We start from the raw sequence: 13,235 nt of genomic DNA, 5'->3' as shown, positions 1-13,235 counted from the left end.
GTTTGTCTGATCTTACTTTAATGGTGAAGATATCTACAAGAATCTGAATCCAGTTGTTAATTAAATAAAATTAGGACTGCCTTAGATGATTTCATTAATTTGCATCATGAGCTTGAAAATGAACTGAAAGGTTTATCACAAATCAACTTCAGGTAATAATGTATTATTTAGGGAATTTTAGGGACCCTATTTGATGGCTGCTTATGGGCAACAGAGAAATAAACTCAGGTATTTGGTACCATCTAGTGGCCGGTACCCCAAAACACAATAGTTGCCTCTTAAATACATCATCAGATCTACTCCACAGCCCTGTTGGTGTAGATTCAGGTAATTTGGCAGCTAATTAATTGCTTTGATTAATTGTAATTGGAGGATCGTTAAAGCATGAGTCCACCCTGTATCATGGGGAACAAAGTAACAGAAGGTAACAATTAGGCCTATGGTGTTTTGTCTACTGTTTATTTATTCATGAAGCTTCAACAGATTTGTTGTTACTTGACTGAATGAGTTGTTGGTGATTGCTTGAGTGATTTAGTTGATGACGCTTTACAGGTTCATGTGTGACCTCCTGACTAATGTCAGAGGTGTTACTGAATGTAGCTTAACACAGTTTGTGAGACTAAGGTTGTGTGAATAAGCATTGCACACACTGAAGGACGCCGGTCCCTCTCTGAGCAGAGATAATAGGTGTGTTTGTGTCTCTGGCGGTGCTGATGTGCGTCACATGCCTCTTCTCTCTATGCCCAGTCCGGGTGCCAGTAGAGGGGCTTAAACCTGCGTCTGGAGATGGGAGCTGTGGAGATCCCAGGGAGCGGATGCTTGGCACCGTGAAATAGGATTTGGGGAGGACCGAAGCAATGAAGCGAGCGGGAGAAGAGCAACTGCCAAGTCCTCTCTACGGATTTGATGCCCCCCTCCTCACCCCTTAAACATATTCAGCTTGCACACACACACACACACACACACACACACACACACACACACACACACACACACACACACACACACACACACACACTAATGTGCAGAGAGGGAGAGAAAGAGAGGGGAATTGTAGATGGAGAGGGAGAGAAAAGCAAAGAGGGGAGTATACTAAGAAGAACAGTGTTTGGAGCAATAACATAGAGTAGTCAGAGAAACGGTGACCTGAACATGTGTTCCTCACCGTAACCAACTTATACAATTCACTAATCCTGCCAGGGCTTTTACCAGGTGCCCTGTGCCTGCTTATATATGTGTGTGTGTGTGTGTGTGTGTGTGTGTGTGTGTGTGTGTGTGTGTGTGTGTGTGTGTCAATATGGGCTTATGGTTTCTGCATGCACGTTGCTAGATCATCCTCTATAAGTGACAGACAGAGGTTGACAAGAAACAGAGAGAAACAGAAGGGAGGAGGGGGGAAATAGATAGGCGGGGCTACTCACATGGCTGTCAAAAGGAGTGATTGATTTTCCACCCCTTGTTATCGAGGCCAGCAGCCACCAGGACCCCTAATACCCCCCTGTCTGACACACACACACACACACACACACACACACACACACACACACACACACACACACACACACACACACACACGCTATCAGCAGCTAAATACCCAGAAAATAGGGCTATCAAGTCTCATCTGTCTCATCTGTCTCTCTCTCTCTCTCTCTCTCTCTCTCTCTCTCTCTCCCTCTCCCTCTCTCTCTCACGTTGTCATAACAAATATCTAATCAGCATAGTTGGCTCTCATGGAGCAGAGAGAGTAGAAGAAAGGGAAAACATAGTTGGCTCAGTTTGCCTGTAGCTGACAGAGCACAAGAAAGGGAAAACAAAATCAGTTACGAACCCGAGCACAGATGATTGAGGAGCTGAGATGATTCAGAAAAGCAAGATGGATGTATCTAAGTGTATGCTTCTGGGGATTTCTATTTCCGATCACATATTTCTGTTTATCTCTGTGCTGAATTCTGATCTGAGGGAAGCACTAAACCGCAATGTTGATAGCTTCTGAGCTAGACTGCAGTAAATGTTGTTCAAAGAGGGGAAAATCAGCAGATAGAAGTGTGGTGAGAGACATTTCAAGGCAAAACAGTGGAACCCCTGCATCACTCTCTTCCTCACACTTCCTCTTTCTCTCCCAGCCTTCACTTCTCTTTCCTTTTCTTGCCTCTTGTTCCATACCCTCTCCAACCCCCTCTTGAATGATTTCTTCTTTTTTCAAATTTCCACAGAGGACTTGTGCAATTTTGCCATTACTCATATTATTGCTGGTGGCTGCAAACCGAGTCTTGGCTTCATTCCTCAGGGGTAATTGGAAACTGCAGGTGTGAGAGGGCACATTAGCATACACAAGCCTTGCACAGCTTACTGCTTCAGCCCTAATGGCAGCATGAAAAATACATCTATCACACTAATGCCTAAGAGATGGATGTGTACTGTAGTTACACCACTGAGACCAGTCATAAAAATGTGATATCCTGTGGTGTAAGTGAGCATGTGCATGCTTTTCCCAAAGTGTGTCTCTGCATGTTTGTGTGTGTACCTGAGGCACAGAAAGAAGAGGGGAGTGAAACAAAGTGACGCTGAGCATTACATACTGTCTGTCAATATAGAGAAAATGCACATGTAGATCATATGCCAAGTGGACTGTATTTGTTTAATTCAGGCCGGTTCTGATCATTCTTAATAAATGTGTCTGTGTGGTCTGCACCATGCTAAAATAAACGTGTCGTACTATGCTGGTTGAGTCTAACAGTTGTTACAGTCTGACACATTTTATTTTGCACATGTGCTCTGCCCTTTATAGCATGTTCAGGGACTGAGTTTTGCATTTGTGATCAAAGTTAATCTGCAAAGTGTAGATTAAATCAACAGCTGCAGGTTTCAGATGATTCAGGTGGGGGGAAGAATGATATCAACCAGTGAGACAATATCAAGTTGCAGGTCTTGTGAGGGATCACTACCAGTTTTGGTTTTGTCCCAAAATATCTCTGGTCAGAGGTATTCCAGTACTACTTTGACATGTACGATATGGAATTCAGTCCAGATCCAAAATGAGCAGAATGTAATTTAAAAAATATTGTAGCAGTTCAGTATTGAATATAATAGCTAAGAGATACTTTCTAATGCTTTGGAATACAGCATTTATGCCACAGTTTAAATCCTGGTTGACAAATCAACCAATTCTTCAGATATATGGAATCCATCTCTCACCTATTTGACATGAAGATCAGGAAACAGTGTTTAAAACCCTCTAAAGCCTATGTAGACAAAGAAATGCCTGGTCAGTTTGATATTTTTGCCAATTCAGAGCTTATTCTTTCAGTCGTTATCCCGTGTTATATATCATATACAGTATCATGTACAGTAATTCAGAGAAACCTCCCCTTTCTTTCTGGTGCAGTGTAAAGTCACCATCATGCATTATCTTTGTGTGGTACTGAGCATAGCATATTTGACATGATGAAAAAAATGTTGTTTGTTGAATAACTCCATAGTCAACCAAGGGATTTTTGTTTGTTTTGGTGCTCCATGTGAAGTTTGGTGCAAATACACCTTTTCCTCAGTAAGTTACAGCCATTTATTGGATATTATTGTATTTTTTTGTAGACCAATGTAACAATAACAATTATATTTTGGTCAATATCAACCCCTGAGAGTTATATATATCATTAGAAAATAGACAACCTAATCTGTCGATATACTGTGTGGAAGACTGCAGAGAATTTTCATTCCTCACTGCAAACACTAAAAACACTCACTCATGTCTTTTAAAGGATACTGTTTACTAGTGTCTATTTATTTAAAAAAAAAAAAACTAAATATAATGTATTGCACTAAAATGTGTTTTAAATTTTTTCATTTATGCATACAAACATAGCTTATTGCTGTCTGAATCTGGCTTCTACCTATCCATGGAATACTATAACAGGGACAGAGGTTTTCTTACATTCTCTTATTTGAATTATTTTATACAGGGTGCTCTGTCAGTGCATAGAAAATACAATGGGCCCATGTGTGAAATGAAACAATGAGATGTATGGGACAACTTGTAATTTGATAAATTGTCATCTAAAACTGCCGCAGTAACTGTTTTATATTTCCCTCCTTAAAAAGAGATATCACTTTTCCTTCTTTGTGTATTGGGTTTCTAGGTGTTGATATGGGTGAGTACGGATGCCAGGATGTAGGATGTTGTTATGTTTTGATGTTTTTTGTGGTTTGTGATATGATTGAAAAGGTCTAAGTGAAGTATTTTTTTTAAATATAAATCACAGTGCGGCTCTGCCCAGAATGTGAACTTGGAGCTGTGGCGGGGAATGCACAGACAAACCAATAAATGCCTTCAGACTAGTCTAGTTAGAACTAGAAAAAAAGTGATAATATTTCAGTATTGTATATAAAATATACAGTATCTCACAAAAGTGAGTACACCCCTCACATTTTAGTCAATATTTCATTATATCTTTTAATGGGACAACACCGAAGAAATTACACTTTGCTACAATGTAAAGTATTAAGTGTACAGCTTGTATAACAGTGTAAATGTGCTGTCCCCTCAATATAACTCAACATACAGCCATTAATGTTATTATTTACTAAAATGTGAGGGGTGTACTCACTTTTGTGAGATACTGTATATATAAAATGCATATAAAATGTGATGTAAAAGGAACAGCTGAAAAAATTAGGGACCCATTCTATCCCTTCATGGAGGGGAAATTATTAAAAGCTGTCAATTCAGGTCCAACAAACAACTGAAAACAGTTCTAGATATTTAAAAATGTCAATATCAGCTTAAAGTGGCTAAATTACATCTCTGCATCATGTCCATGATCTTAAAAGGCATGCTAATTATAGTTTTCTTGTACTTTTTTGGCATTTCTAAATCAGAATTGATAATTAATTCATAATTTCAACAAAATAATGTATATATTTAAGCTCTGCAAACTTTATATCAAATCACACAAGCAGTAATTGCTCCACATTTTCTTCCCTAACAACAGTTCACCTGCCTTAAAAGGCTACATACTCTACATGTACCAACTTTGATCACTAATACAAGCTATGACTCAGGCCAATGGCTTGATTAAAAAAAAGAATAGAAAGAATAATCAGGTCCATCTGCACTGGTAAGATAAATTATTATTTATCATTACTTTTGCCAGGAACATGTGAATGAAATTGTATTGAATTTGAAAACCTCACACTTAAGCCATTGTGGTGCCACTTGTTCAATTTTTAAATTCTCTGTAAAAAAATGAAAGTAGAGTTTTGGTAGGCTTAGTGAACAACAGACCCATGATAAGTGAATTATTTAGAATCTTGAGACACTTTTTCAGTTACTGCAGCCCTTTCAAACATGCAAATTAATACATGAAATTACTGACTTTACATAAAGTAGGTCAATAGTTTAATTCAGTAGCTTCAATTAAAAGAAAAGTAATATCCCATTAATTGCTGCAGGCAAAATGTTTTTGAAAATTCGGTACTAATGTGAACATATGTGATTTGTATTTTACAATGGACAGAAAAAAAAACACTCAAAATCGCACACATTTTTGATCCCTTTAGTCAACAGATAATTTCAGTCAGTCAGATAGACAGTCACCTGATTCAAAATTCCAGAAAACCCAACTTGGTGGACATGGATGGAAACATTGTAGAACATAAATGCCTTTAACTTCTTTGAATAATATGTGTTGAGAAATGATGATGGCTCAGATTGATTGTTGAGGAGCAGAGCTCAGGTTATTGTAATCACTGATACCAGAAACCTTGGAAACAAACAAGTATTGCAGAATCAAAAAACATTTGTGTTTGTGTTAGTGGACTGTTATTTATTTAAAAGGAAGAAAATGAGTGAGTGCTCGCCCTACTTATTTGTGAACACTGCAGAACCTATATAGTTTTGGCAGCTTTACTGCTCTATGTTACTCTGTGTGTGATGTGGAATCATTTATAGCAATCCAATCTGGTCTGTGAGAGGAATCTATCTTGAGTATCAAGCCACCATTATGAGTTTCCTCTCTGTTTGTACCATTAACTTCTACAATACTAGAACACTTTATGAGAATTAATCAACATTTAAAATGAGTGTAGGGAATAAAAGAACAGCAGGGATATCAAATTCTCAAGTATTGTAATGAAATTATATTGTAGTCAAATCCAAATTGTCATAAGTAATGACAGGTATATCTGGACATCAAGAGTGCCACTGTGGCTTACTCTGCCACTAAAAAAAAAGATGTTTAAAGCAGGGCAACCAATTTCTTCCTAGGAGGTGAAACCCATTTGGACCCCCCATAGTGTGTGCATAGAGTGTGAGCCCCTTCAGCTTCCTAACCTTAGTCATGTATGAATACCATAGCCACAAACACACACACACACACACACACACACACACACACACACACACACACACACACACACACACACACCACTGCAACATATGCCTTTTTACGTTGCTCCCTACACTTACCCCTCTTCCACCTCAAGGTGTAATTTATTTGGGTTACATTTGCCAGAATGCTCCTCTTTTAACCATGGCGATGCGCCTCTCCGGGCTTTCAGTGTTAATCAGCAGCTCTTTACATCAACAGATAAGATAGAAACAGATGCAAAATACACGAGGAGGCCATCCCAACCCATACTACACGCTGTAGTGCGGAGAGATGTCTCTATAGATACGGATCCTTTGGGTTTGGGGATATCAAATGATCAAGTATTATAATGAAATTATATTGTAATGAAATCCAAATTGTCATAAGTAATCACAGGTATATCTGGACATCAAGAGTGCCACTGTGGCTTACTTTGCCACTAAAAAAAGAGATGTTTAAAGCAGGGCAACCAATTTCTTCCTAGGAGGTGAAATAATGACCCATTTTGAACCCCCATAGTGTGTGCATAGGATGTGTGCCCTTTCAGCTTCCTAACCTTAGTCATGTGTTAATACTAGTGCTGTCAGTTAAACGCGTTATTAACGGCGTTAACGCAAACCCATTTTAACGGCGTCAATTTTAACACAATTAACGTTCTTTTTGTCCTAGCAAACTTTGTAGTGTTTTTCACATGCTGTTGCAACAACTAGTAACGTTAGAAAAACTACAACACCACACTGGATCTAGCTAGACTGGAAACAAAAAAACAGGCACGCCGCATACACTTGTTTGGCCTTGCGAGCCGGCCAAAGAATAAGATTCTGAATGGAAAGTTTACTTTTAAAAAGTTGTTGAGGGGGACAGTAGTTTCACGCATACACAGCCTGTACGACATGGAGAAAGCAGCCCAACTGGAACTACTGCAAAGTGCAAACGCTGTCTCATTAACCGGTGATCACTGAACGTCAGTGAGTATTCAAAATTATTTAGAAGTTACTGCACACTATATTGACTACGTATATCAGCATACGGTTTTAGGACTGTGTTGTTTTTATCGTTTTTTTTTTTTACTTTTTGTCATTTGGGACATTGTCCACCCCCTTTTCTGTCCAGGAGAATTGTTACATTCCTTATTAGAAAAACGTAAAGGTTACAAATATCCTGTGCATGTAAATGGCATTACCATGGTATTTTTATGCATCAGAACCACTGATGCATTTGGGTAGTACATAAATGCCCAGCGAAAAGAGAAGTGGCTCTGCAGTGTATAATTGTGTATACTTAGTGCTACACCACTGCTAACTAACATGCTGTTCTCAGCTTGGTTCTCTTCTTTATTTTAAATAAATTGCTACTGCTGCTACTGGTAACATAAAATGTACAATCAACGTGAATATGCAAGAATTAAAACTTATATAGTTGTCTGAAAAAAGCCACGTGCGCTTGACTTTAGCAGTCCTTTACCATGTGCAATGCAATGTATTTACTTTATATTTATACATACATTTTATTTGGGCTTTCAAAATGGAATAGTTGCTTCTAGGATTTTATCAGACTGATCTGAACTTCTCACCTCGTGTTTCACTGTTCATTCCCTGCTAATGCACATATGTTCTTAGTGGATTTACTATCTAGAGTTTTATTCCAAATTTCCACTTTTTAAAGCACAAAAGACATTACAAAAAGTAAAAGAGAATAATAATGTAGCAGAAGTTACTACAACTTAAATAAAACAGCTTGTCTTACCACTGCTGCTGTTTCTGACGCTTTTAAAAAACTTAATCATTTTTACATCTAAATTCAGATCCCACAGTTTCCTTATAGGTTCACTCCTCATTGCTTGCATCATACATAACACAACACAACACAACACAACACAACACAACATGACATAACATAACATAACATAACATAACATTATGTGGCAAAGCACAACAATCTGTGCCCCAAACATATGCTGCCTCAGTTGGGCCCCTTACCCGTTTAACACATCCATTGTCACACCTGAAAACAACTGAATCAACAAGGAAACATGTCGATGTAGTGGTTATTATGGTAATCAGTAATGAAGTGTTTGTAAAACATTTTCAAAAAGTCTGTCCAATCTGAAATCTCAGCCCTCTTTTCACAACATACTGGTGAAGATTTTGATGTTTTCTAGGTTTTTAGGTCTTCACTAAACCCCTAGTGCACTGTAAGACAAAGGTGGAAAGTCATCTTACTCTGGCTCACTACATTGCACAATGCACTGCGAAAGGATGTATGTCTTACACAATAAAAATAACTGAATAAGACGTTACAGCAATCATAATTAAGTTGAACCAGTTTTCAAAAGTTGCTATTCCAGTCCATAGAGGCACATAGAAGTAGCATAATCAAATATTAAAAACTTAAACGCACAATTGAAATATGTATAAGGTAGCCCCTGTTTTAAAACTGAAAACACAGGATTTAAACCTGGTATCACTCTCAACTGACTGACTGGTCTTAATACAGGGAGTCATATTAAAGTAGTAAAGTAACTGACTAACTAACTGATTGTATTTCAAAAGGTATTACATGAGAAACATTACAAGCATCTTGAAATTGTTTTGTATAATACTCATATACAAGAGGGGAGGCTCTAATGTTTTTTGGATTAAAGAAATAGTCTGTCAAATGTATTCAGCCAACAGTAATACTTTACTTATGATGCTAATAAAAATTTTTTCCCATGCTGGAAAAGTTGTTAGAGTTACTCCAAAAAAAGGACAGAGGTACTGCTGCAGTTTTAAATTTTCGATTTAACTTTCAAACCATCATCAGGAGCGCGTAGAGGTGTTAGGAAAAAGCAGCTAATAACAGGTGTGCTGGTTGATTGCGTCAATTAGGCTGGTGATGTTACAGGCTTACAGTGTCTGTAAGATGGAACAACCCTTATCAACATCCAAAGCTCTCAACATCACGTAAACACCTTCAGTAACTTAAAAGCTATTAGACCACTGACGGATCATATGTGCTAATGGAATGCAATATTTAATCTACTTATTTGTGTATTTATTTTCAATAGATGTGTGTCTTATTTATGATAAGTCAACAGGAAGTTTCATGATATCAGTTTTTCTTTTACCTGTGAGAATGTACAGGCATTACCGTCTATGTTCAGTAAGTGTACAACAGTATCTCTGACGTGTCAAACCTTACAGCCACAGTAATAAATAATACAGCAGATGTTGTCGTTGGAAATAAGAGGCAGCAGGCAAGTGTCTGTGTGTCTCACTACGAGACAAAATGAGACAAAAATACTTAGAGGTGTTGCTTCATGTCTGCAGTTCTTGGCATCTATAGAGTTAAATGGTAGTACTAGAGACAGGACAAACTAGTGTCAGGCAGTGCTTGTGTCGTCTAGTATTAGTTTCTTTTTAAATGTGTAAAAAGTGTGTAGATCTTCTTGTGTGTGTGTGTGTGTGTGTGTGTGTGTGTGTGTGTGTGCGCACATGTATTTGTGTGCATGTTGTTTTCCTTTGCAGGAGGTCAGAACACTACTGTGCTGACTGACTGTGAAGGATTATTATGGGATTAGGGGTGTCTCGGTTACCACAGTGAGATGATAATCACAGTGGCTGTCCTCTGATCTCTACAGGGATAGCAGCGTCAATCAAACTGGAGACACTCAGAGATGAGAGGGAACACTGCTGTGAGCGTGAACACGTGTATGATATTTTCTCCGGACCCGGTGTTACATGTGTTGATGCTGTGTGTGAATCAGGTAGAGGGGGAGAAAAGAAAGTGTTTTTTTTTTTTGTTTTTTTTATCTAACTCGCCAGCAGATGAGTGAATTTATGTTTTATGGAAATAAAATATGGCCCTCACCTCCCTCCCTGCCTCCAGATGGTCCCTGTGGAGAGAGGGTGATTATCTGGCCCATCTGAGCCAGGGAACCTGAGAGTGTTGATGTTGGGTGGGCAGTGCGGTGCCACGCCAAACCTCCTGTCCCCAGGAGCCTGAATACGATCCCCTTTACCTGCCCCCTGTCCCTGGTCCTCTCCCTCCCTCCTCCACCCTACAACCGGCTAGACTTACTGCAACTCCCCCCCCTCCTCCTCCTCCTCCTCCTCCTCCTCCTCCTCCTCCTCCTCCTACCACCCCTGTCTCCACCCTGGGATAGACTTTCTTCCACCTGACAAGGCTTGGCCTGGATTACTGGAATACCTGGACAGGTAAGTCAATTGAGGAAGGTGTCAAGTGCATGCGTTTGTATGTGAGGCCGAGAAGGAGAGAGGGAACGAAAGAGAGGATAGTCTGTAATGCTTAGCAACCTATCCGGAGCAAAACAGCAAACACAAGGCACAAAATGGTTGTTGGGAACTTGGCAGGGCACTCTGTTCCAAAGTCCTCTTTAGTAATCCCATGAATAAATAACCAGGGATCACCAGCTCTGTTAATAAAGTCTTCCTCGTTTTGATTTTCAATCTTCTCTCCTTCCTTTCTCTCCCTCTCTCTCACTCCATCTTTCTTGTCCCGCCTGCTAATTAGGCCAGGTCTTCGGTTTCCCTGTCATGTGTGATATGAGTTTATCAGAGCTGTCTGTCAGGCTGCAGGGGTCAGAGAGCGGTGTTATTGGACCAGACTGCAGCCTGAGCCACGGCACAAACTCAGCCATGAGAGAGAAGCAAACCAGCTGACAGATCAGAACTAAAGGAGATGTGGTTTGTTTTTAAGCTCAGAGCATGCTAAAAGGCTCAGCAGAAGACGATAATTAATTATGGTGCTACTTAATGATATTACAGCGACTGTCTGTACAGTATGTAACCGTTTCATTATTACCACTACAATAGCAGTAAACATAACAAGTACCACTAGACCTACTATTTCATTCAAAGCTTAACTGAATAAAGCTAAAGATTATCTCATGTCGTACGTGATGTGACACTAAATAAAAACACTTCACAGATTTTCATAGAAAAGTGTTTTGCTGAGCACTTTTTGTGTTTGAGGACTAGTCTTTAAAAGAAAGAGGTTCCCTGAGAACTCAAAGGTTCACTTTTATCCCTCAAATGATTTTTAATTTAATGCCTGCAGTTTCTTTTTCAAGCACTTTGTATTGAACAAAACGGGCATTATACAGTAAATAGTCTATTTGGATTTGACCTTTTGCAGTTTTCTGTTTAAAAAACTAAGAAGAATATGACCAACGTCTAACATCATTTGAGCTTAATTTTTCTGTTTGTATTTGAAGGTTTTATTCTCTAAACTTAGAAAGATTTATATGAATAGATACTAGAGAATTTGGCCTTTCTGAAGGAATTCAAATACAGGTCGTCTCGACTATTTCTTTCTTTCTTGGAACAGTTTTGTCATTTTTTTATTCAAATATTTAGTTTTGTCTCATACTTGAGTTGAATAATTCAGGAAACAGGAATAACACCCGTTTTAAATGTATGACCACTGTAGAACAATGTGTGGACATTACAACACTGGGTGCAAAAAAATAATAAAACCCCAAATTAGTTATTCACAATGTTACATTTGTTACAATTTTGTTCCATCGTGTACAAGGAGTCTACCACCGAACATCTTTCACCTAAAATAGATTTGAGCCGCATCTGAAAAAATAAAGGATTTCTTTCTGTTGAGGCACATTTTTTCTTTTTTGAGTGGAACAAGACATACAATTCTGCAAGTCAGGGACAAAAAGAAGAAACCCATGGAATTCAAAAGTGTTTGCATGAGCACATGTAGCAGTATTACTGCCTTACAACTTCAATTTGAATTGTATTTTCTTGTGCAGCATTTGTTATGATATTATCATTTGTCCTTAAATGTTCATTCATTCTGTCTCATTTAATTACCATGAGCAATGTTGGATTTCTGATTAAGTTTAAATCTCTATTTCCATTCTACTGCTGCAGCACATCACTAGGATGCACTGCAGTGCATTCGAAAGAGGGCAGTGTAACCACACATGCAGGCTTTCCTCTATTTTAGTATATATCTCTTACAATATTACAATATACACCACATGTACATCGATTTTAGTTGCATTCTTCTTTATTGCAAATCAAACATTTCAAGCAGCAACTTATTTTGTGTTTTCAACTGATATTTGTCAAGACAAAATGACGAGAGAGAGAGAGAGAGAGAGAGAGAGAGAGAGAGAGAGAGAGAGACGAAAAAAGTATGACTAATTTAATTTGTACCGACATTTCAACAGTCAGAGTGAAAAACCCAGTGGTCAAGCTGTGAGTAAAAAGCTGCACCTGATAATTGCTGCAACACCCACTGACCCCTGTGCAGCGTGCATCAGCATACCCCGTGACTACATGTAAGAAAACAACTTCATAGTTAGTGCATTATTGTTTCAGTGATCACAGAGAGGGTGCTTTTCCTAGCCCTGGGTGGCATCATTAACACAGTCTGGAGTAACACGTTTAAATCAGATGGCATTGTCACAGGTATAACTACTGCTGTTCATGCATGTGATTAATGTCCCCTTTTTTGATTAATTTCCTACATTGGCTGAGAAGCCGTCACATTTATGATTAATGAACCTGCAGCCTAATATAATATAATGATGGTTTGGTACATATTGTTTGTGTGTATGTGTATGTGTGTGTGTGTGTGTGTGTGTGTGTGTGTGTGTGTGTGTGTGTGTGTGTGTGCCTGTGCATGTGTGTTCTCTCTATGACCAGCGTGCAGCATCCTTCAAATCCCAGTTCAGTCAATGGTCACAGCCAAAGTTCAGGGTCGAGGAAATCACGCACAAACACTTGCACTCTCCATGTCTTAAAAGCAGAGTCTGTCTCACTGTGGAGTCATGATAGGGGTGAAATATTGGGTTTTCTTGCAACAGTAAATCTCGGAAACAAAGACACAGAAAACTGGCACAGC

The sequence above is a fragment of the Sander vitreus genome, chromosome 11, assembly GCF_031162955.1.
Source record: "Sander vitreus isolate 19-12246 chromosome 11, sanVit1, whole genome shotgun sequence".
In the NCBI taxonomy this organism is placed as follows: Eukaryota; Metazoa; Chordata; class Actinopteri; order Perciformes; family Percidae; genus Sander; species Sander vitreus.
This window is presented reverse-complemented; position numbering follows the sequence as displayed.